A 26,246-nucleotide genomic window follows, 5' to 3' on the forward strand; every position below is an offset into this window, starting at 1 on the left:
TTGACATTGCCTGGAGACACACTATCAACTGATCAATGAATATTTGACCAACTTCAGTGTGGCAGCCATGAAGCATGAACAGGAGATTTATAGAAAAGAGCAGGCTACCTGCCCACGAGCTTTCTAGATTCGAAAACCACACTCGTGGCATATGGAGTTTCCCAGGCTATGGGTCGAATTGGAGCTACAGCACAGCCATGGCAACACAGGATCCGAGCTGAGTCTGCAACCTACACCACAGCTCATGGCAATACGGGATCCTTAACTCACTGAGTGAGATCAGGTATCAAACCTGCATCTTCATGGATACTAGTCTGGTTTATTACCACTGAGTCAAAACAGGAACTCCAGCTAGGATTTTTTTAGAATAAAGAAAAAAAAAGAAAGAAAGGAGACGTATTAATTTCCTATGAAGATGTGTGAAGGTTTTGGGGAAAGGTCTTTTCACCAGGCCTATGTGAGGACAGATGCCTCACCCCCTAACTGGGTAGGAACAGGGTTGCTGTTAGATCTTTGGGGCTTGTTTTCCTCGGGGTGCTCTGAGGTCTCCCATAGATCAGGAATTGCCATCTCTCAAATGGGCCAGAGGTCAGACCATTGCAATAGGAGTGAAGGAGTTTTCATGAAAAGAAAGGTTTGTCAGAAACAGGGTCTTCATTCATTGAGTAATGTCATCAGCACCACAGTCAAACAAGATGACACTGGGGGGATAGGGCTGTGCCAAAATTAAGTTTAAAAACCAAGGTATTTATGCAAAGAAGTAGGTATCTTTCTGCTCCTGGAGTGATCCCGTCTAGATGCCCTCTTGCCTAGATTAGTAAGGCTGGGTCAAAGGGCAGTGTGGAGATCCAGGCCAATTGTGAAGCATCCCTGAGGATGGCAGAGAGCTTGTGTGTGCACCTGGAGACCCACGTAGTGGTCCTTCCAGGCCTCGGGTTTGCTGTCTGTAAAATGGGACACCTTGTCTGTGTCCTCTCATTCCCTCTGCCTCTCCCGTCTCCAGCCCTCCTCCAGTCGCATGAGGCTGGGAGGCAGGCAGCGCCCTTCCCAGCATCAGCCCTACTCATTCACCAGGAGGGGCTGCATTGGACACTCAGTCTCGGCCCCCACATAGGCTGGCTCAGGCCCTCTCCTTCGCCCCTCCATCAAGCCCACTCTGTCTCCCAGGCAAGAGAGGACACTTACTATTTGGAGAACAAGCCAAAGTGGATACCTCTTTGCAAGGAGCCATGGTGCCTCATGGGAAATAGTGTTCACCCTCCCAACCACCAGAAGCAGTTCATGTCCTTACTGCTTGAAAACTTTCTGCCCTCTGTTGAGCAGGTCACATGAACACATAAAGTCTGTCTTGTTCCATAAAAGTGTATTCCCTAAAATAGAAGATCAAATTTTCTTGGTAGTGGTGGGCTTTTTCTTTCTTTCCTTTTTTTTTTTTTTTTTTTTTTTTGGCTGGGCCTACAGCATACAGCACATAGCAACTCCCCCCGCCAGGGATCGAATCTGCACCATAGCGGCAACCTGAGCCACCACAGTGAAAACGTCAGATCCTTAACCCGCTGCCCCACAGGAGAAGTCCAAAAGGAGATCAGATTTTGAAAAACCAAAAGCTGGATTTCTGTAAACAAACCTTACTCTCCTGAGCACTGCACTAAGGGCAGCAGACGCGGCAGTGCGCCCAGCTCAGCATCAGAAGACGGGGCCAGATGCCACTGTGACCCAGCACGATCAGCTCCATGAACTCCTCTGGTCTGCCCAGCCAGGCGCCCCTTAGACCTGGCACAGTCTGTGCTCACCACCTCCCTTTCTTCTCCTCGTCCCCAGACTTGCTGCCCTGGACCCCACCACTGCCACCAGAGAGACCCCTTGCTGAAACTCCAACAGCATAATGCCTGGGCCCAGCATTCCAACTTTCTTCATCAGGCTCCAATTTCACATTCTGCCCATCCTCTCACTGCAGGGACCCTTCTTCCAATATGGGCCCCTCAACAGGACACACCACTCTAGAGGCTCCCCACTTCACACCTGGAGAGATCCCACTGGCGCTTCACCACCAGTGCCGACAGCCCTTCTGGGGGGCAGCCACCTGGGTGCCCCTGAGCTCTTCATCTCTTAGCTCAGCCCCTCCTGCATTGTCATCCCACTGTGAACCTTCTGCCTCCCCCTCCCCTGGTTCTGTGGGGAAGGTTACGGGGTGGGGGGCAGAGTCTCAGGTTCTCATTTCAGCAACCCCAATGCCCCACTGTGCCCAGTACATAAACTTCTGCTGAGTGGATGGCTGAGTTAATGCACAAACTCGGAATAAACCCACTGTGTGGAACATGCTTCCTGGGGCTAAAACAAATCCCAATTAACGCAGTGTCATTTGTTGTCTCCATCGCAGGCCCACGAAATAATTAGTGCTTGGTGCAGAAAGAGCTCTTAGTGTGAAGCTGGATGGAATCACATGTCAAAACACAAACTGAAGGAGATTAGCACAAATAAATTGGTGAAGTGGGTTCAGAAGGAGCCACTGCTCAGGACGGATTTTCTCCTGGAGGAGGGGCACCTTCTTACAGGATTTCCACACAACAAAGACTTCTGACTGGGGAGCCAGGAGATGCCCTGGTCCTGGATTCAGGAGAGTGGAGCAGCCCAGGGCAGGGCAGCCCTGCCCAGCCCAGTGACGGAGTGTCCACACCAGACCCTCTAAATTCACAAAACTCACTGTGTCCATCTGACCAGCATGGAAACGCTAGCTAAGTAGTTATATAATTTGCTCAAGGGTTCAAACTCGGTCTGGCTTAGTCTCAGAAGTGTACACTTGTGGCTCAGCAAGTTAAGAACCTGACTAATATCCGTGAGGATATGGGTTCGATCCCTGACCCCACTCAGTAGGTTAAAGATCTGGTGTTTCCCTGAGCTGTGGTGTAGGTCACAGATGGGACTCAGATTCCATGCTGCTGTGGCTGTGGTGTAGGCTGGCAGCCGAAGCTCTGATTCAACCCCTAGCCTGGCCCTAAAAAAAAAAATTCTCTGGCAGGGAGACTTGAGCTCCCACTCTCTGCGGCCCTCTTTCACAATCAGGCCCCCCAGCTGCCTCCTAGTCACCTTCTCAGACTCTCTCAGCCCTCAGCCCCCTGATCTTCCACCTCCTGCCCCCTGGCCACCAGCATATCCAGCCACCCCGCAGTTCCAAGGCTTGCAGCTGGCGTTCATACTCCTAAACAACCTGGCTCCTCCCAACTCAGAGATAAAATGCTGCCTGAGACCAGATCATGCACCCCACACGGGGAACAGGGGAGGGGACCTCTGTTCAGGCTCCCTCCATCCCTTCCAGCCATCCTCCCTGATAAAGTGCGACTTCTCAATCCTCCCTGGGCTCTGTTCTCTGGGGAAGCCAGGCTAAGACACAACTCCGGTTTTAGCCTTTATCTTCCCCCTTTATCCCCAACCCCACCCTCCATCCTCCTTCTCATTGGAGGCACCTTCTCCCATGTGTGGATAGACTGCCTAGAATGGGAAGGCGTCCTGGAATCTGTATTGTGAGAATTTGCCTTTTACTCAACATATGCGGAATGGTACTGCAAATTTCACTTCTCTCTCTCTCTCTCTTTTTTTTTTTTTTTTTTTTTTTTTTGGCTTTTTAGGGTCGCACCCACAGCAAATGGAAATTCCCAGGCTAGGGGTTGAACAGGAACTGTAAATGCTGGCCACAGCCACAGCTTAGAGCAACACTGGATCCTTAACCCACTGAGCAAGGCCAGGGATTGAACCCAAATCCCCATGGATACTAGTCGGGTTTGTTACCACTGAGCCACAATGGGAACCCTCACTCCTCTTCTTGACTTTTGCTCTCAACCCTGGTCCTCGGTCCACTGGAGGTGTTCACGCCCACCATAGCCTCTGCTGCTGCATGGGTGTCCACAGCCCTGCTGCAGGCCACTTACCCACTCCCCTGGGGTAAAGGTCTCTGGGGACCAGTGTGAGAGGGACCAGGTGTAGCCCCACACCCAGGTGTAGGGTAGTATGATTCACCCCATCTAAGACTGTTCTGCACCGACAGAACATGAGGGGCTACTTCCCCACGTCTTGGTCACAACTTGCCATTACCAGCATTCTAATTCTGCTAGTCCAAAGGGGCGGGAAGTGGTACTTCCTTGTCTACCTCCTTTCCAGCCAGGTCAGCTGCTTTCCCTCTGCTTCTCAGTCACCTGAGGTCTATCAGCACCTCCTCGGGATTTGCATTTTCTAACATTGCCCTCAGTATTGGTCACCTTGACCAATCACCCTCAGGGAAAGTTTAGGATGTTTAGGAAGGAGGAGAAATGCACATGTCAGGGCAGAAAGCCTGTTGGACCCTACTCTTCCCCATGTGTGCCCCCAAGTGACCCCCTCCACCAGGCTAGGTTCAGGTTTCCTGGGGCCTAAAATTCAGAAACAGAATTCTGACTAGCTCTGATTCTATTCATTTCTATTTCTTCTCCATTTTATCCTCTGGTTCAGAAATATCAGTTCCTGGGCGTTCCCATTGTGGCGCAGCAGTAATGAACCTGACTAGCATCCATGAGGCTATAGGTTCAATCCCTGGCCTCGCTCAGTGAGTTAAGGATCCGGCATTGCTGTGAGCTTTGGTACAGGTTGCAGACGTGGCTTGGATCTTGTGTTGCTGTGGCTATGGTGCAGGTGGCTGCTATAGCTCTGATTCAACCCCTAGCTGGGGAATTTCCATATGCCACAGGTGCAATCCTAAAAAAGGAAAAAAAAAAATGTATATATCTATATATCAGTTTTGGAGCTCTTGCTGTGATGCAGTGGGTCAGTGATCCAGCTTGTCTCTGTGAAGGCCCAGGTTCTATCTCCAGCCCAGACACAGTGGGTTAAGGATCCAGCATTACTGCAGCTATGACATAGGTCAAAGTTCCAGTTGGGATTTGATCCCTGGCCCAGGAATTTCCATAAACCATGGAGTGGCCAGAAGAAAGAAAGAAAGAAAGAAAGAAAGAAAGAAAGAAAGAAAGAAAGAAAGAAAGAAAGAGAGAGAGAGAGAGAGAGAGAAAGAAAGAAAGAAAGAAAGAAAGAAAGAAAGAAAGAAAGAAAGAAAGAAAGAAAGAAAGAAAGAAAGAAAGAAGGAAGGAAGGAAGGAAGGAAGGAAGGAAGGAAGGAAGAAAGAAAGGAAAGAAAGAAAGAGAAGAAAGGAAGGTAGGGAGGAAGGTAGGGAGGAAAGAAGGAAGGAGGGAAAGAGGAAGGAAAGAAAGAAAGAAAGAAATATCCGTTCCAGTGCCTCTGGGGGAAGGCCTGAAGGGGAGGACACTGTGACCACACACTGGCCCCACACACTTCGGTCCTCAGCAGATCTTGCTGTGAGAGCTCAGAGCACCCTAGCATCAGGCAGCCCAATCTTCAAAGGCCGGCATCCAGCAGGAGAGGCACACAAGATACAAGTTCCTTTGACCAGCTCGTTCAAAGGTGCCTCTCCACCGAGTACAGTGCTTCCCAAAGTATGCATCACAAAACCCACTTCTGCATTCTGTTAATGCCAATTACAAAAGAAAAGCAGCCTAGCAGCTGTGTTATCTGGGGGGAAGTATTTTTATTAGGTATGAAGAGCGTCAGGACAGACTCTGATTGTTCCTAGCTGCCATCATCCTCCTGGGATTGCAGCAGTAGTCAGCACCTCCCAGACCGCACCACCCCCAGAGCCCCTGCTTGCTGCCCATCTCAAGACATTGTCAGAGTTAGAGGTTCAAGACGCCCAGGGAAGTCTGGGGTTAGTAGATATAAACTATTACGTTTAGAATAAATAAGTTATGAGGTCCTACTGTACAGCATAGGGAACTATATCCAGTCTCTTAGCATAAGTCATAATGGAAGATAATGCAAGAAAGCAAATGTATATGTATCTATGGCTGGGTCCCTTTGCTGTACAGCAGAAATTGGCCCAACACTGTAAATCAACTATAATTTCTAAAATTAATTTTAAAAAAAAGACTCCCAGGGAAAGCCACTCCAGGAGAGTGTCACAGAGAACCTGTCCCCTTCCCACTGTTCTGCCACCCGCTCCAGGGTCCACATCCCCAGATGCCAGCTTTTGTAGCATGTGTAAGTATAACACAGGGCCTGCTGGAGCCAGGACCTTCCTCCATGTGCCTGGAGCTCGGCTGCTTGCAGGCCTCTGCCTTGTGGCTGCTGTTGGAAACTGTGCAGTAGTTTATTTTGATTCACTAGAAACTACACTTTTAGCTCGTAAGATCTAAATACACTTACAGGAGTTCCCGTTGTGGCGCATAGGAAACAAATCCAACTGGTAACCATGAGATTGCAGGTTCAATCTCTGCCTTCACCTAGTAGGTTAAGGATCCGGCGTTGCCATGAGCTGTGGTGTAGGTCGAAGATGTGGCTCAGAACCTGTATTGCTGTGGCTATGGTGTAGGCTGACAGCTGCAACTCCAATTTAACCCCTAGCCTGGGAACCTCCATATGCAAAAAGAAAAAAAAAAAAAAAAAATACACTTACAGCTGAGAAGACACTAGTACCAGTAATACTTTTACAGGTAAAAAAGTAGTTTTATTCCTTCCAGAAAATTCTGTTGCCCAAAGGATGGCTTTTCTGGGGGTCCTGTGGCCCCTGCTATGGAGGCCTCAGCTCAGAGTGCCCTCCCACCTAACCCCATCTCACTCAGGGAGTGATTGTTGCCTAAATTGAGCCTCTGTCTGCCAATGCCAAATTGAAACACAGAGACAGAGTTTTGGGTAAAAGAAAATAGCTTTATTGCTTTGCCAGGAAAGGGAGCCACAGCAGGCTAATGCCTTAAAGACTGGGAGGGGTTAGGAGCTGGTTTTATAATTTGGGGAGTGGAATAAGGATCAGGGTAGAGGAAAGCTTTTTTTTTTTTTTTTTTTTTTTTGCTTTTTGGGGCCTAACCGGTGGCATATGGATATTCCCAGGCTAGGGGTTGAATTGGAGCTACAACTGCTGACCACAGCCACAGCCATAGCCATGCCAGATCTGAGCCTCGACCTACACCACAGCTCACAGCAATGATGATCCTTAACCCACCGAGCAAGGCCAGGGATCAAACCGGCAACCTCATCGTTCCTAGTCGGATTCATTTTGGCTGCACCGCGATGGGAACTCCATTTCTTTTCTTTCTTTCTTTCTTTCTTTCTTCCTTTTTTTTTTTTTTTTTTTTTGTATTTTGAGGTCTGTGCCCTGCAGCATATGGAGGTTCCCAGTCTAGGAGTCAAATCAGAGCTGTAGCCGCTGGCCTGCATCACAGCAACGCAGGATCCAAGCTGCATCTGCAACCTACACCACAGCTCACGGCAAAGCCGGATCCTTAACCCATTGAGCGAGGTCAGGGATCAAACCCTAGTCTTCATAGATACTAGTCGGGTTCATTAACCACTGAACTTCCGGTAGAGGCAAGTTTGCATTGTTTTTCAAAGCTGGTGTTTAATGATCCCAGGCTTGGTTCTGGTGGTCCTCCTTTTTCCCAGAATGAAGAAAGTTTCATTAAGTAGTTCTTCCATCTGTTGGGGCTTTTAGTTCTGCAAAAAGGCTCAAAGATATATATATATATATATATATATATATATATATATATATATATATATATTTTTGTCTTTTTGCCATTTCTTGGGCCACTCCTGCGGCATATGGAGGTTCCCAGGCTAGGGGTAGAATCAGAGCTGTAGCCACCGGCCTACGCCAGAGCCACAGCAACGCGGGATCCGAGCTGCGTCTGCAACCTACACCACAGCCCACGGCAACGCCGGATCCATAACCCACTGAGCAAGGGCAGGGACCGAACCCGCAACCTCATGGTTCCTAGTCAGATTCGTTAACCACTGAGCCACGACGGGAGCTCCTCAAAGATATTTTTATGTACATTCCTTGAAGAGGAACCAGGACCCTGCCCCAAGGCTGCACTGTTGTCTCTTGACTGCTCCTCCCTGGTCTCTGCATCCCCTCCCTTCCCTGATTAGCAGCTGCCCTTTGGAACTCAGGGAAGGTCATGGAGGTTGAGGCTTATTCCCTAAAAGCAAGAAGTAGAGGACACAGAAAGGCTTGTGTGCCCAGGAGCCCCATAGGCACACATGATCACATGCACACACTGTGAAACTGACAGCACTAATAGCCTGAACCTAGCATGAACGCAAATTGGAAATTGAACCTATGTGCCTTGACTCTAACTCAGCCTAAACCCAGATTGGGACAGTTTTAAATTAAAATCACTCATCCGGTGTCTGGATTTACTGAGGTTCACCTCCTTTATGCCTCTGCACAGAAGGAATTCAGCCAGAGACAAAGTGATAGGCAAGAAATAAATTAATTAAGATAGGAGGCTTGCAAGAGATGCGAGCAGGTAGGCAAGGAGGCTCTGAGATACAGTTTTATTATCCAAGGGCAGTAAAGGTGGGAAAAGACCACCTCTTCCTCTTTCATGAAGTAGTAGCTCCTCCATGGTGTCTGGTATTCAAATCAGCAGAAATATGTCCTTAAACTCCTGCCCTTGGTCTGAACCTGAGTGTGAGCCTCATCCCGTCCCCCACCAAATAACCAGAGGTAAATCTCACACCTCCACTAGTCAAGCTAGCCTGCCTTGTGCTGATGGCTTCCTTGAGCAATTATCAGTTCACTGTGATCTCCCAAAGTTCCCTAGGTTTCCCTCTTTATCTATAGTCACTTGTTGGGACTTTTACAATTACCTGTGACTACTCCATCCCTATCAACTGCACACAGCATATGATAGAGGAACATAAAACCCAGCCAGGGGCCCAGAGCTTCCTGCATCCTGCCCCTAGCCAGGGCCAGCTCAGGAGCCCCAGGACACACAGTTCTCCATCCAGGCCAGAGATTCTCTGGGCACTCCTGGGCCCTGGGTCAAGGTCCCAGTCTCACTCAGAGCACAGAGGTCTCTCCAGAGTTGTTCATGGGATATCAGTTTCAGGATGCAGACCCACAGGTTTCCTCCAGCTCAGCTTGTCCTTCCCACGCATTCTCATAGCTCTTTTCCTTTTTTTTTTTTTTTTCCATTTTTCCCTTTTTTCCTTTTTTCTACTTTTTCTTCCTTTGTACCTTTTCTCCCCCTTTCTGTCCCCTTTTTCCACATTGTTCCCCATTTTCCCCTCTTTTTTTTTTTTGCAGCCATGGCATGCAGCAGCTTGATGTGGGATCTCTGTTCCCAGACCTGGGACTGTACCCAGGCCACAGTGGTGAAAACACCAAATCCTAACCACAAGACCACCAGGGAATACCTTCCACTGCTTTTTTTTTTTTTTTTTTTTTTTTTTTTTTTGTCTTTTTGCTATTTCTTGGGCTGCTCCCACGGAATATGGAGGTTCCCATGCTAGGGATCGAATCGGAGCTGTAGCTGCCAGCCTACACCAGAGCTGCCACGTCTGCAACCCACACCACAGCTCACGGCAGCTGGATCCTTAACCCACTGAGCAAGGTCAGGGATGGAACCTGCAACCTCACGGTTCCCAGTCAGATTTGTTAACCACTGCGCCACAACAGGAACTCCTCCACTGCTCTTAAGGACTGGGAGCCAAAGGCTCTCCCTCCCCATTGGGCTGCAGCATCTCCCCAGACAAGCTCCTGGGTGGGGTTACCTGGACCCTTGCTAAGCCCATAAGGATGGAGACTAACCATCCTGGGTCAGGGCAGAGAAGCTGAGGTCCACGGAGGTGTACCTTCGCAGCTGGGAACAGTGGGTACAGAACTAGCCAGCTCCGACCCCCAGCTGGCTCCCTCTCCACCTGCCCCCGCCACCAACTCAGCCTCTCAGCCCCCAACCACACACCCCGGCCTAGGCTGAAGTTCTCTCATGAGGAGAACTGGCTGTTTCCTTTATTGCCTCTCAGGGAGGGGGGAAATGCCTCCCCACTTCCTGATGCATTATTTATCAGGATCGCATTAACTGTGGGTGACATCACAGGCATTTGAAGGTAATTTGTGGAAAGTATTGTTAAAGCAATTGATTTGCAAATTCCTTGACAGGGCAAACGAAGCACCAAGCAGGCAGAGATGTGACATGAAGACTTTTTTTTTTTTAATGTGTTTGGGGATAATTGATTGAAAGCTAAGCTCTCTAGCCAGTGAGAAAATGAGATTATTCTGTCTGTTATGCAAAGAAATTGTATATTGTGCAAAACAGCAGGATGAGGAGCTGTTAGGGCCGCTGAGCCGCATTTGCTCCTGCGGGGGAAGGTAGGGGGTATAATGTCTTTCTTTCCAAATTCAAATTCAAATCAAGTCCTTTCACTTTTTTTACTCTCCCCCTCCTCCCCCCACCCCTTCACTTTGTGCCCTGGGCCTCTGCCTAGACCCCCCTCCCTTTCCCTCCAGCCCCACTGGGTCCTTTCAATTGGTAAATGAGCCATTGATCTAATCAGCACCCTTCCATCAACAGTGTGTGACACCCACAGTGTTACAAGGATGAGTCTGGCCCAGGCAGACCCTCAGGAGCTCAGAGGCCACTTGGGGAGCCCCAAGAACACAGGTGCAGCATGCAGGGGTGGGGGGTGGGGGTGGGGGGACAGAGACTGGGCCCTGCCCTGCTCTGCTCTCTTCACCTGCCACTTTCAGTCCCCAATTCCCCCAACTGTGCCTTCCAAGCCCACAAAGCTAGACACCACCTGCTCCTCGGCACTCTCCAGTTCCGTTAGGGAATTGTCAACTGAAACAGTCCACCTTGGCAGGATAATGAGTTGTCTCACAGCAGGAAGCCCTGATAAGAACAAGGTGCTGCCCTGAAGACTAACTGGGAGTCTGTGGGAGGGGCCCATAGGAGGGAGGAGATGACCAACCTCCCAGGATCCTTGGCGCTGGAATCCATCTTGGCTGAGAGGTGCGTGCACCACCAAGAAGGACCCAGGACCAGAGCAAGTCGATTGGCCAGAGGTGACAGGGAAACTAACCCCATTCCCATAAGACCTGAGACTGTGAGCCACATGGCAGAGCAGTTCTCCTGGGTTCCCTCATCCTGCTGGTCTCCACCCAGGTGCCCCTGCCCAATAAAGTCTTGCTTTGTCAGCATGTGGGTCTCTTCGGACAATTCATTTCTGAGTGTTAGACAAGGGCCCAAGCTCAGGCCCTGGAAAGAGTGACTATTCCTGCAACAGTGAATATGGTGCTACCCTGAAGACATCATGTTCTCCATGATGACTCCAGGATGACCACATCCCCTTCTCGAGGCCAGACAGCCAGTGTGGCCTCCTCCCCATCACTCCCCTGCCGCACTTTCCTGAACTCCAGCAGTCAAACTGCCCTGGCCTCCTGCACGCACGCAATGGTTCCAGTGGCTTTGGCTTTTACATGTGCTGGCCTTTCTGCTACCTACTGCCTGTGTCTTATTCACCCAGCAGCCTAGTCAGCATTTCCAGGCATAGTTTGAATGCATCCTCCTCCAGGGAGCCTTCACTGATTGCCCCAAGCAGACAGTCCTGGGTGCTCCTTCCTCCCTCTGAACACCACGGTTGCTGGTGGGGTTCTCCCTCCCTGGGAGGTGAAGAAGATGGATGGTGCATCCCTGTGTGAATGAATGCATGCAGGAATGAGTGCATGAACAAACAAGTCACAGCCCCAATCACCTCGAGGGGTCCATTGATGTCTCCAACTCTGACAAAGCCCTGGGCAGTATAGCAGGGACGCCCAGCAGGGCTGTTGGCTTTGTCAGCTGTTCCCGCTGCCCTGAGCCAGAGGATCAAGCTGGGGGTTCCCCAAGAGAATGGCCCAAAGGTTGTGGGGAGGTCTGGTTCCAGGGAAAGCAACCACCTGCAACCTGCAGGGATAGTAACAGGCACACCTGTGGGGTAGGGGTGGAGGGTGGGTCAGAGCAATGGCCTATGAGTCTATAACCCTGGGCAGATCAATTACCCTCGCCGTGCTTCACTCTTCCTGTCTGTCAAATGGAAGCCTCCTTACCTCCAATCTCTAAGATTGTTGATGGTTAAAACCAAGGAGCCTGGCCCCCACTGGGGGCTCACTAGAGGTGGAAACTCTCACTATGACTGCCTGGCCCCAAGGCCTTTATTTATATCACACTGAAAACTCCCACCAACCTGATTTAGAATGTTTATGCCCATTTTGTACATTGGGAAACTGAGGCTCCTAGAGTTCATAAATTGCTGGAGATTTACTCAAAGTGGCAGGAATCTGGCCAGACTTGGCTGTAAAATTAGCCAGGACTGTTCTCCCTTAAAAGTTCCTTGCAGCTGACTCCGTGCTGCACACAGCAAGCCGGACTCTAGAAGAGAAAGAAAAGAGGCCTCCCCAGGTAACTCAGACTGCAGGCCATCAGCCCGGGGCAGGAAGAGGGGGATGACTAGAATACGGACTTTCAGGAGTTCCCGTCATGGCGCAGTGGTTAACGAATCCGACTAGGAACCATGAGGTCGCGGGTTCGGTCCCTACCCTTGCTCAGTGGGTTAACGATCCGGCATTGCCGTGAGCTGTGGTGTAGGTTGCAGACGCGGCTCGGATCCCGCGTTGCTGTGGCTCTGGCGTAGGCCGGTGGCTACAGCTCGGATTCAACCCCTAGCCTGGGAACCTCCATATGCCGCGGAAGCGGCCCAAGAGATAGCAACAACAACAACGACAAAAGACAAAAAAAAATTAAAAAAAAAAAAAATACGGACTTTCAGTGCCAAAGCCAAGAAAGCCCCAGGCAAACCAGGGCAGGATGACCACTTGAATTCAAACCACCTTTCAAGAATTGGAGGGAGTTCCCATCGTGCCTCAGTGGAAATGAATCTGACTAGTATTCATGAGGATGCAGGTTCAATCCCTGGCCTCACTCAGTGGATTAAGGATCCAGCATTGCTGTGAGCTGTGGTGTAGGTCACAGAGTAGGCTTGAATCCAGCATTGCTGTGGCTGTGGTATAGGCCGGCAGTTGTAGCTCCAATTGAGCCCCTAGCCTGGGAATTTCCATATGCCTTGGGTGCAGCCCTCAAAAAAAATTAAAAAAATAAAAAAATAGAAGAGGTGGAAAATGCATAACATTCAGAGTATTTTGGTAACAGAAAGTATAACATTAGGTACATTCCTTTTAAATAGATTGACATTTCCTAAGACTAAGCCTGGAGAAGCAAACAAGAAAGTTTCTGACCACTTCTTAGTTTCAGTCCAATTACCAAGAGACAGGCCAACTCCACTGCCCCAGCCTCCTCCTCAGGCCTGATGCTGGGCTTGGAGCATTCAAGAGTGACCAAAACAGGAGCCCCCAGGTCAGAGGGCAAAGAATGAGAAGCAACAATATAGTTTGGTTAAAACAGAGGAACAGAGAGACATGTCAGAGGTAGGGAAGGTCAAGGAGGGCTTCCTGGAGAAGACACCTTTTTAACATGAGTTGTAAGTAGTAATTAGCAAGGCAGCAAGCTGGAACAGTATGAGCAAGCCCCAAAGGTATGGCAAAGCATGGCCCATTCCAAGAATTACAAATAGGACTGAATAACAGCAAAATGGGGAGAAGGAGGGAAAAAAGACAGAGACCACACCATAGGTCTTTTTTTTTTCTCTGAAATTTGACTTTTTTTTTTTTTTAATTTGGCAGAGTGTATAAGATGGGACTTCCCCAGATGAATAGGTGGATGTCTAATTAGTTTAATAGCTGCATAATATCCCCTTTATGGAAATACATTCTGATTTTTCAGTCATTCTACCTCTGAGGGCAGGTAGGTTATTCCTGGTTTACCTTTCAATGCCCCTATAAACAATTCTTTGGTAAACTTTTTCTATATTGTGGAGTCCAAGCTATAGCATTTCAAAAAGGCACTGTCATATTAACTTCCCCTAAAATGCAGTAATAAAAAACAATATATGAGAGCCCTTTTCAACACATCTTTGCAAGTACTGGGTGTTTTTATTTTGTTTCATTATTGCCAATCTCACAATTGAAAAGTAGCCAGTCATTGTTACTTTCATTTTTATTTCCTAACTACTAACTAAACTGAATCTCTTCTCATTTCTCTATTTTTTAAAGATTTCCTCTCCTGTGATTGCCTAACTCAAATATTATTTGCATATTGGACATATTTGGATTTTGTGTTTCATTTGCGGGAGCTCTTTCTTTGTGATAAATATTGACTATTTATTTATCTATTTATTTATTTTGCTTTTTAGGGCCGCACCCACAGCATATGGGAGTTCCCAGGTTAGGGGTCCAGTCAGAGCTACAGCTTCCGGCCTATGCCACAGCCACAGCAACACTGGATCTGAACTGTGTTGGCCATCTACACCACAGCTCAGGGCAACTCTGGATCCTTAACCCACTGAGTGAGGCCAGGGATCGAACCCACATCCTCATCAACACTATTCGAGTTCACTTCTGCTGCACCACAATGGGAACTCCTTAATATATAGTTCTTTTAATTGTTGAAGTGTTATCTGGCCCCAGCACTGTTCAAAATATTACTGACCCTGTTAAAACCACATACTTTACCTGAACTCTAGACTCCCAACAATCTCAACTCTGGCTGCACACTGGAACCACCAGGGGAGTTTTGAATCCTGATGCCTAGACCCCCACCCCCAGAGACTTCTCGGATTTCAGTGTTTTCAGGTGAGGACCAGAAATCAGACCCCTCCCTCCCTCCCTCCCTCTTTTCCCCTCAACTATGTCAGCTCCAGCTCCTGATTGATGAACATGATTGTTTAACAAACTGTTTGTTTTGTTTTGTTTTGTTTTTGCTTTTTAGGGCATATGGAAGTTCCCAGGCTAGGGGTCAGGGCTACAGCTGCCAGCCTACACCACAGCCACAGCAATGCGGGATCCGAGCATGTCTGTGACCTACGCCACAGCTCACGGCAACACCAGATCCTTAACCTATTAATCGAACCCGCGTCCTCATAGATACTAGTCAGGTTCGTTACCACTGAGCCACAGCGGGAACTCTTCAACAAACTTTTTGAAAGGTCTTCTACAAATTTGGATAATCTTCATTTCTTTCTCCTGAAAATCCTCTGATAGTACACTGAGAAGGGCCAAATATTCAAATCATTCTGGTTATTCAAACAGGAGCCAATCTTTAATGTACTTACTTTAATCCTGATTAAAGTAATCGTGAGCCTCCGAAGTCCATTTCCCAGCAACACTGACACCTCCAGTCAGACCAGACCCCAGGGCACCCTCTGGACAAGTCCAGTTCTACCCAGCTCAGCTCGTGGCTCATGAGTACCAGACCTGGGCTGGGCTTGGGGTCATAAAAAGAAATAAAATAGGAGTTGCCATTGTGATTCAGCAAGTTAAGAACCTGACATAGTGTCCGTGAGGATGCTAGTTAGATCCCTGGCCTCGCCTAGTGGGTTAAGGATCCAGCATTGCCATGAGCTGTGGTGTGGGTCGCAGAGGTGGCTTGGATCTGCTGTTGCTTTGGGTGTGGTATAGGCTGACAGCTGCAGCTCAGATTCGACCCCTAGCCTGGGAACTTCCATATGCTTCAGGTGTGGCCCTAAAAAGACGAGGAAGGAAGAAAGGAAAGAAGGAAGAAGGAAGGAAGGAAATAACCTCTGTGACAAAGACTTCAGAGCACCTCCTCAAATCATGGGCACACCGGTGTATAAACAATGATATAGACCCATGGTACAAGTTCAGGGACGGGCAGCAGAGGGGAGAGCATGATTATCTCAGCCTTGGGCTGTCAAAAAGAGAAAGGAGTCAAGGTTAATGGACCAGGTATGAAAGAGAAGCTCACAGAGGTGGGGCGCCTCTCTTCCAGGAGCTGATAAGATGTCTTCAGTCTTCTAGGCCTGTCTGAACTCTGCCTGCTTCCAGGATACACTATGCCTGGGGATGGGGAGAACATGATGGGGGGGGGGTCCCATGTGATTTTGGCCAGTAATGTATCCCCTGATTGAGTTTCCCCACAGAACACCAAAGGGTAAGTGAAAACAACAAGACAGTTCTCTCACGTGGTAGTTTGAAAACCCATTCCAATTCTAGACAAGGTGGAGAAAACACATTTATCCCTATTTTTCCTACAAAACCTAGCCAAAAACCTTGGAGAGAAATCAAACAGAAGCATACTCTGGAAGGTGGGAAAAAAGAAGGCTGCCCAGCCAGGGACCTTGAGGAATAGTAAGTCAGTGCGTTCCTGGTGTTTTCTTTTTGCATCTATTTCAGACTGAGTGGTGCTAGAGAAGCCGCCACCCACAAATAGCAATGGGCACCAACAAAATCTTAAGAAAGGCATCCTCTTTGTAGAAAAAGGACCAGGAAAGGGTCAACCTAGCAAAAGAGAAAACTTTGACACAATAATTGCCCTACTCCATGAAAGAAAAAAACCCATGACCCCACTCCCACCAGCAAAGGCTAAGTGGGGACCAGGGCTTTCCCTTTTTTTAAAATTTTTTATTAAAGTATAGTTGATTTACAATGTTGTACCAATTTCTGCTGTACAACAAAGTGACTCAGTCATACACACACACACACACACACACACACACACACACATACATACATACATTATTTTTTTAAATAATATTTTCCATCATGGTCTATCCTGGGAAGATAGGATATAGTTCCCTGTGCTGTACAGTAGGATTTATTGTTTATCCATTCCAAATGTAATAGTTTTCAGAGTTCCCATTTTGGTTCAGTGGGTTCAGAACCTGACTAGTATCTGTGAGGATGCAGGTTCAATTCCTGGGCTTCATTCAGTGGGTTAAGGATCCAGGATTGCTGTAAGCTGTGGCATAAGTTGTACATGTGTCTTGGATCCTGAGTTGCTGTGGCTGTGGTGTAGGCCAACAGATGAAGCCCTGATTCGACCCCCAGCCTGGGAACTTCCATATGCTGCAGGTATGGCCCTAAAAAATACTAAATAAATACATAAATGTAATAGTTTGCATAAAATAACTTTTTTTTTTTTTTGGCTTCATGTTCAATTCCTGGATGGAAAACATGCCATAGCAACAACCCAGGCTGCTTCAATGACAACATTGGATCCTTATCCCATTGTACCACAAGGGAACTCCAGGAACTCAGGACTTTCATGCCCACCTGCAGGAATGAGTCTACCCGCCAACTCTGACAGCATCATTGATGTCCACCTGAGGATTCTGGATTTCTGCCCCCACTTAGTGGTAAGGGTTTACACCTCCCTTCCACTCTGCAGTGTCACAGGAGGCCCAGTAGGAAGCTAGAATTTTCACCACCACCCAGGAGCAGGACCTCTGCATTGTCAGGGGAGACCAAATGAAAATGTGCCCTCCCACCCCTGCCAGCAATGACCAGATATCCTTCCCCACACAGGGGCCACAGGGGCCATGTGGAAAACCTGGATCCACCCCACTCGAAAGCAACAAGACAGCCTTCTCCTTCCCCATGGGCTGAGAGCCAAAGGAGGCCTGATAAATAGAAGGTTTAAATAAGATCCAGAGTCTGATAGGGCACAAAATGCCCAGGATTCAAGTGAAAAATAACTCATTGTACCAAGAACAAAGAAAATCTCACCTTGAATGAGAAAAGAAAATCAACGGATGTCAACACTAATATGCCACAGATCTGGAATTATCCAATAGAGATTTTAAAGTAGGCATGACAAAAATGCTACATGGATGCTACAGAAATGCAGGGATGAACATACTTGAAATAAATTAAAAAAGAGAAAATCTCAGAAAGAAACAGAATATTCAAAAGAGAATGAAATGAATTTTTTTTTTTTTTTTAGAGCTGTACCCAAGGCGTATGGAGATTCCCAGGCTATGGGTCAAATACAGCCACAGCAATGCCAGATCTGATGCAGTCTGTGACCTACACCACAGCTCATGACAATGCCAGATCCTTAACCCACTGAGCAAGCCTAGGAATCGAACCTGTGTCCTCATGGATACCAGTCAGATTTGTTTCTGCTGAGCCGTGACAGGAATTCCCAAAATGCAAATTTTAAAACTGAAAGAAACGATCACTGAAGAACAAATCTCAATGGATGGACTCAAAAGTCAAAAGTCAACTGGAGAGGGCAGAGAGGGATTCTGTGAACTTGAAGATAAAACAGAAATTATCCAACCTAAACAGCGGGAAAATAGAGTGAAAAAGAAAAGAGCTCTAAGGGACCTGGGGAACTTTATCAAAGGTCTGACATCCATGTCATCTGAGCCCTTGAGGGAGAAGGGATAGAGGGTGGGACTGAAAAAGTATTAAAAGAGGAGTTCCCACTGTGGCGCAGTGGTTAACAAATCCGACTAGGAACCATGAAGTTGCAGGTTTGATCCCTGCCCTTGCTCAGTGGGTTAACGATCCAGCGTGGCCGTGAGCTGTGATGTGTGTTGCAGACGTAGCTCGGATCCTGCATTGCTGTGGCTCTGGCGTAGGCCGGCAGCTACACCACCGATTAGACCCCTAGCCTGGGAACCTCCTTATGCCGTGGGAGCAGCCCAAGAAATGCCAAAAAGACAAAATATATATATATATATATATATATATATACATATATATATATATATATATATAAAGAGATAATGGCTGAAATTTTCAACAATTTGGCAAAATACGTAAACCTAACCTACATATTTAAGAACCTAAACAAACAGAATAAACCCAAAAAACTATGTCAAGCAGATCATAATCAAAATAAAATATAAAATATAAAAATAAAAACTATAAAAATAAAATATACACATAAAAAATAAAAAATACAAAAAATAAAAAATCTTGGGAGTTCCTGTCATGGCTCAGCAGTAACAAATCCAACTAGAATCCAATGAGGACACCAGTTGATTCCCTGCCCTCGATCAGTAGGTTAAAGATGTGGGGTTGCTGTGAGCTGTGGTGTAGGTCACAGATGTGGCTCAGATCCGGTGTTGCTGTGGCTGTGGTGTAGGCCTGCAGCTGCAGCTCTGATTAGACCCCCTAGTCTGGGAACTTCCATATACATTGGTACCATGCCCTAAAAAGACCAATAAAATATAAATATTGAAAACATCAAGAGAGAACCCTAAGGAATAAATGATTCACATGAGAGCAGATATCTCCTCAGAAACCATGGAGGCCAGAAAGAAGTAAAAGGACATGTTTCGAGGGCTGAAGAAAGAGAACTGTCAACCAGAATCCTAGATCTCACAAAAAAGAAAAAAAATTTAGGGGAAAGCAAGACATTCTCAAATAAAGGAAAATCAAGAGAATTTGTGCCATTGTGCCAGCAGACTCACCCTAAAGAACAGTCTGGAGAAAACTGTTGAAACAGACAACAGTATGATCAAAGAAAGAATCTTGGAAGATCAGGAAAGAAGAAAGAACAGCAAAGTAAAAATATGGATAAATACAATAAATTTCCCTTTTTCTTTTGAGTTTCATCAATTATATTTGATGGCTGAAGCAAGTCTTATGTCATGATCTGACATGGTTAGCAATTCACCCAGAGGAAACACTTAAGAATTATAAGTGGGGGAGGATAAAGGGATTTGAGAGGAAGAAAAGTTTGATACATTTCATTTATTCTCGAAAAATGTTGTTACAGTACACTGTAATTTGTAGCACCAAATGCTTACATTAGAAAAATGAAAAAGACGCTTTCAATAAACCTCCTACCTCTAGAAACCAGAAAAAGTGTTAAAAGAGCAAAATAAACCCAAGCAAGCATCAGGAAGGAAATACCAAAGGTAAGAAGAGAAGTCAATGAAATTGAAAACAAAACAATAGGGAAAAATCAGAGAAACAAAAAGCCAGTTCTTGGCTTTTTTTATTGTTCATGTCAAATAAAGTTCCCAAATTGTTTTTTATAACTTGCAGCAATTCCTCTTTGCCCTCACAATAAAGCTCAAACCCCTATAACAAGGCATGAGTCACTGGACAAGTGGTTATGGAGCACAACTCTGGGCCAGGTAGTAGGGAGACCACAGCAAACACGGAGGCTCTGGGGTTGGTTTTCTACACCTTGCCCACACCTTGCTCTTTGTGAACTCCAGACATCTACAAAGCTCCCCAGCAGTCCACTAATAGTTCTGAAAAAGCCAATTCTTTGAAAAGATCAATGAAATAGACAAAGCTTTTTTTTGCTTTTTAGGGCTGCACCCTCGGCATATGGAGGTTCCCAGGCTAGGAGTCAAATCAGAGCTGTAGCCGCTGGCCTATACCACAGCAATGCAGGATCCAAGACGCATCTGCAACCTACACCACAGCTCATGGCAATGCCAGATCCTTAACCCATGAGCAAGGCCGGGGCTCGAAGCTGCATCCTCATGCATACTAGTCAGATATGTTAATCGCTGAGCCAGGATGGAAACTCCAACAAAGCTTTATTAATACAGACCAAAGACAAGAGAAAAGAGAAAAATTACCACTATCTGAGTGTTCCTGTTGTGGCTCAGAGGATTAAGAACCCAGCATAGTGTCCGTGATGATGCAAGTTTGATTCCAGGCCTCGTTCAGTGAGTTAAGGATCCAGCATTGCCACAAGCTGTGGCATAGGTCACAGATGTGGCTCCGATCCTGCATTGGTGTGGCTGTGGTATATTTCTCCACGGCAGCTCTGATTCAGCCCCTAGCCTAGGAATTTCCATATGCCATGGGTGTGGCCATTAAAAAAAAAAAATTACCACTATCTGGAATGTGCCAGGAGCAGTACGATAAAAAAAGTATGATAAAGGGGGAGTTCCCGTCGTGGTGCAGTGGTTAACGAATCCGACTAGGAACCATGAGGTTGCGGGTTCGATCCCTGCCCTTGCTCAGTGGGTTAACGATCCGGCGTTGCCGTGAGCTGTGGTGTACGTTGCAGACACGGCTCGGATCCCGCGTTGCTGTGGCTCTGGCGTAGGCCGGTGGCTACAGCTCGGATTCAACCCCTAGCCTGGGAACCTCCATATGCCGCGGGAGCGGCCCAAGAAATAGCAACAATAACAACAACAACAACAACAAAAAGAAAAGACAAAAGACAAAAAAAAAAAAAAAAAAAAAAAAAAAAAAAAAGTATGATAAAGGAATGAAGTGGACAATTCTGCAGCAAAAAATATACAGCATAGGTGACAAGCCCTCAAAAAGCACAAACTGCCACAACTCACTTAACATGAAATAGATTATTTGAATAACAGTGTAATACTTAAAGAAATTGGATTTTTAAGTTAAAACTTGCAAAAAAGACATCTCCAGGCCCGGATGTTTTCCCTGGAGAATTTTACCAATTTAAAAACTAACACTAATTCCACACCACATTTTCTAAAGAATAGAAGAGGAAGGAACACTTCCCAGATGATTTTATGAGGCCAGTATTAACAAAATAAGACCCAAAAAGTACAAAGAAAGAAAACTGTAGTCCAATATCCCTCATGAACATAGATACGAAAATCCTTAACACAACATTAACTAATAGAATCCACAGGTGTTCCCATTGTGGTGCAATGGAAATGAATCCAACTAGTATCCACGAGGGTGTGGATTTGACCCCTGGCCCTGCTCAGTGAGTTAAAGACTCAGCATTGCCATGAGCTGTGGTGCAGGTCGCAGACGAGGCTCAGATCTGGCATTGCTGTGGCTGTGGCCTAGGCCAGTGGCTGTAGTCCCGACTGAACCCCTAGACTGGGAACTTCCATATGCTGCAGGTTAGGTCCTAAAAAGCAAAAAAAAAAAAAAAAAAAAAAAAGCAGAATTCATAAATCAACCCCCCAAAAGATTTATACACCATGATCAAGTGGAGTTTATGCATTTCTAGGTATGCAAGGCTGGTTGAATATTTGAAAGTCAACCAACATTAATCCACCACATTAACAGACTAAAAGGAGAAAGATCATATGATCATATATTGACTGACACAAAAAAAGCGCTTGTCAAAATCCAGTACCCACTAATGATAAAAACTCTCAAAAAAATAAGGAACAGAGGGGAATTTCCTCAACTTGAAAAAAAAAAAATCTACAAAAACCCTATAGCTAACATTGAACTTAATGGTGAAAGTATAAACATTTTCCTCCTAAGACTGGAATAAAGCAAAGATGGTCACTCACCACTGCTATTCAACATCCTATTGGAAGTTCTAGCCAGTGAGACAAGGGAAAAGGAAGGCAAGGCAAGTCATGCAGATCAGAAAAGAAGTAGGGAAGTTCCCATCGTGGCTCAGCAGTTAACGAATCTGACTAGGAACCATGAAGTTGTGGGTTTGACCCCTGGCCTTGCTTGGTGGGTTAAGGATCCAGCATTGCTGTGAGCTGTGGTATAGGCTGCAGATGTGAGCCACAATGGGTTTCATGCAAATCCTATCAAAATTCCAGCCAGAAATTTTGAAGACATAGATGAGATTGTTCTAAATTTCATTTGGAAAAGTAAAGGTATTAGAATAGCTAAGACAGTTTTTCTGGCCAAACCCATGGCATGCAGATTTTCCCAGACCAGGGATTGAACCTGTGCCACAGCAGCAACTCCAGCCACTGCAGTGACAACACTGAATGCTTAACCCACAAGGGAACTCGTAAGACAATTGTGAAAAGAAGAATACTGTGTGAGGGAACTGGGACCTTCTGGGTTGGGCAGAGGGACAGACATAAATCAGTTGAACAGAACGGGGAAATACAAAACGCACCCATAAACACAGATAAATAATTTTTGACAAAGGTACAAAAGTAATGAATGAGAGTCTTTTCAACAAGTGGTGCTGGAGAAATTACATATCCACAGCGAAAATAGGAAAAAGACAGACATTTTGACCTATACCTGACACCTTATACAAATCTTAAAACAAATTTAAATGTAAACATAAAACTATCAAACTTTTAGAAGAAAATGTAGGAAAAAATCTTCAGGACCTAGAACCTAAATGTTTAGACTTGTCACCAAAATCACCATGCATAAAACAGAAAATGTGATAAACTGTACATCATCAAAACTTAAAACTTTTTCTCTATGTATGACCCTAACATAAAAACCATCTAGACTACAAGGAAATATTTGCAAACCACCTATCTGACCAAGATCTTGCTTCTAAATGTATAATGAACACTTTCATTTTTCAGTAGAGTTGAGGTGGGGGTTGGGAGGGATTGCAACAAAAATCAAGCAAATGAATTTTAATGATTTTAAGAGTGGTAACTGGTCTTGGGATAGAACTCAATGGAAGATAATATAAGAAAGAGAAAGTATATATATGAATGACTTGGTCACTTTATACAGCAGAAATTGGCACATTGTAAATCAACTATAATTTTTAAAAATTTTTAAAAAAGAATGGTGACTGGTATGAAAGGATAGATCAAGGCTAAAGAATGCTATTTATATCTAATTTATAAAACCAAGTTTATGACATTTATATACATAGAAATTATATATGCGTAAGTGTATAGAAATTATATGCATACATTTCTAAAACTCAACAGTGAAAATAAACCATCCAATTAGAAAATGGGCAAAAAATAGAGTTCCATGTGTCTTAGTGTGTTAAGTACCCAGCATTGTCACTGCAGTGGCTTCAGTGGATACTGTGGCTCTGGTTCGATTCCTGGCCCAGTAACTTCCACATGCTGTGGGTGTGTCCAAAAAGAAAAAAAGAAAAGAAAATGGGCAAAAAACATGAAGAGACATTTCACAGAAGAGGAAATACAGATGGCAAATAAGCACGGAAAAGATGTTCAGGGAATTCCCACTGTGGCACAGCAGGATAGGCGGTGTCTTGGGAGTGCTGGGACACAGGTTCAATTCTCGGCCTGGCAGAGTGGATTTTAAGGATCCAGCATTGCCATAGCTGCAGCTTAGGTTGCACCTGAGGCTCGGATCTGATCCCTGACCTGGGAGCTCCATATGCCAAGGGGCAGCATTAAAAAAAAAAAAGATGTTCAAGACACTAACCACCAGCAAGGCTCAGTCAAGACTAGAACAGCTGGTCACTACCTGGGCAGTGTCCCTGGCCACAGGGTCCTGGATCACAGCTGCGCACCCACTGGAACTTAGGAATGAAGGGAGTGAAGAGCCCCTCTGTGGCCATCACCTCACGGAGCAGGAAAAAACATGAGGGACCAGGGAAGCCGGTTCAAGGCCTGCCTCAGGGCTATCAGTGCCCTTTCACCGGGCAGAGCTAGACACTCTCCCATCCTGCTGGCAGCCTCTCAAGCATGCCTCTTCTTTTTCTGTGACTGTTTATTAAGCAAATTGATAACCTGGCCTCCGAAAAGATGCACGTTTTAAGTGTTGAACATGCCATCCTAAGGTTGCTTGGCAGGGATTCCATGCTTCCTACCTGAAGAGAAATGGTCCAGAACTGAGCCAGATGTGCCAGCCGCTGGAGAGGTAGCAGCTAGCCACAGGAACTGAGGAGGATGGAGACAGAGGGGCTCAGAACGAAGAGGCCCAGAGCTGCCCCAGGGGGAGGCTGATGGGAGAAGCAGGAAAGGTCTGAGCCCAGGTTCACTTCGGTGTGACCTAGGAGTCCTTCCTTCCTTCCTTCCTTCCTAGGAAGGAGGGCACCCTTGATCAGCCATACCCAGACATGAGCTCGAGGTAGTACAGGCAGTAAAAACTTCCTGGAATGGACCTCTGCATTCTTTTCATTCACCAGCACTGGTCAGGCCCCGAGGCACCCTCTCTAGTCTGGTATTTTAATCACATGGTTTTGGAGATAAGAATACTGAGGCCAGAAAGCAGAAACCACCAGCTTATCCTAGGGCTGGAGAAAAATGGACTGGAAGCCAGATCCTCAGCCTCCCAAGGCCTGACCAGTGGCCTTGGCCTTGGGATGAAAATCAAGGAAGGATGGACAGAGTCAGGACCCACCTGCTCCTGGATACTTGCAAAATGCCCCCAGTGCTTTCCGCTCTACAAGAACTCTTGTCAACTCCAACTTTTTTTGGGGGGGAACCCATTTACAAATATTCAAAAGATGAAAATAGGCACTTTCCAACCAAAATCTTTAATGCATCACTGGCAGTATAAAAGGATTCTTTGCTTTCAAAATTCGTTTTGAAGCCAAGGTCCTCCTCGAATGCACTCAAACTTTGAGCCAATGTCCTAGAGTCTTATTTCTGTGCCAAGCTCTCCAAAAGCTTGTATAAACCAAGGCTATAGGCCCTACAAGGATTTCTGTCCAGCTGCCCCGCTCCCGAGGCCCCCATCGTGGAGTGGAGGACTCCAGTAGGAATCAGACTCACTTCCTGGCCAGTCAAACCCAGCACAGCTGTTACCCCTGGGGATTGGAGGGGGGAGGGGACTGAGTCAGCCAAGCTCAACTCCCAGCAAAGAGAAGCCACGATATTTTACTCTCTCAACTCAGTTGAAACATAGCCAGTGCACTTTGGGTATATCTACAACTAAAATCAAACAGCTTAAATCTCTCTGGTAGAAAAGGACAGAGGAGTTCCTGTCCTGTCTCAGCAGTAAATGAACCTGACTAGTATCCATGAGAAGGCAGGTTTGATCCCTGGCTTCACTTAGTGGGTTAAGGATCCAGTGTTGCCATGAGCTGTGGTGTAGGTCACAGACGCAACTTGGATCCCAAGTTACTGTGGCTGTGGTGTAAGCTGGCAGCTGCAGCTCTGATTTGACCCCTAGCCTGGGAATTTCCACATAACTCTCAAGGAGCGCCAAACTCCAGCAAAGCCTGATGCAGACAGAAGATCATTTTTTATCCCTCTCCTTTGCTGAAAGTGTTGTCCTTCCAAAAATTCCTGAGGTTGAATCAGGTTCCATTTTTCAATATTAAAACCGGTCCCCCCAAAAAAACCTCTTTCTTATGTGTTATCTTATTTGACTTTTAACAATCCAAGATGCAAGGCAAGTGTTATGAAACCTCCCTGACAGGAGGGTCCCAAGACTCAGAGAGGTTAAGGGACATGTCCAAGATCACACAGCAAAGTAGCAGTCTTAGGATAAGCAGCTGCCTCTACGCAGTGCGGGTTTCACAGCTTTCACACGATTCCTTAACATCCTTAACATGCGGGCAATTCAGGCAGTTCAGGTAACAGGTAACAGAGCCCTGACTGCTACAGAAAGAAAACCAAAAAATTTAAACGGAACTTTGGTTTTCAGGCTCCCAAATTCTGGATTGCAGGGGGCAAAGGAGAGACTCGTTTACATGCTCCAATTCTCCCTTCTGATTAGCCCCATCAGCATGCTGACGGCTTGCCAAAAGGGACCCATCTGGCATGAGGTCTGTGTGGGGATCCACTGCTGGTCTCCTTCTCAGGTCGGCTGGATTCAGCAGGTTTCAGGGAACTCCAGGCAGGCAGGCAAGGGGAAGGCCAGGTCAGATAAACAGAGAGAGGCTTCCAGCCCCCAGGAGAGAAGTCTGGGGAGGCCTCAGAGAGAAGGTGTGATCACCCTTCGGGAAGATGGCCTGAACATCGCACAC

Source organism: Sus scrofa, chromosome 15 (genome assembly GCF_000003025.6).
Source record: "Sus scrofa isolate TJ Tabasco breed Duroc chromosome 15, Sscrofa11.1, whole genome shotgun sequence".
Lineage (NCBI taxonomy): Eukaryota > Metazoa > Chordata > Mammalia > Artiodactyla > Suidae > Sus > Sus scrofa.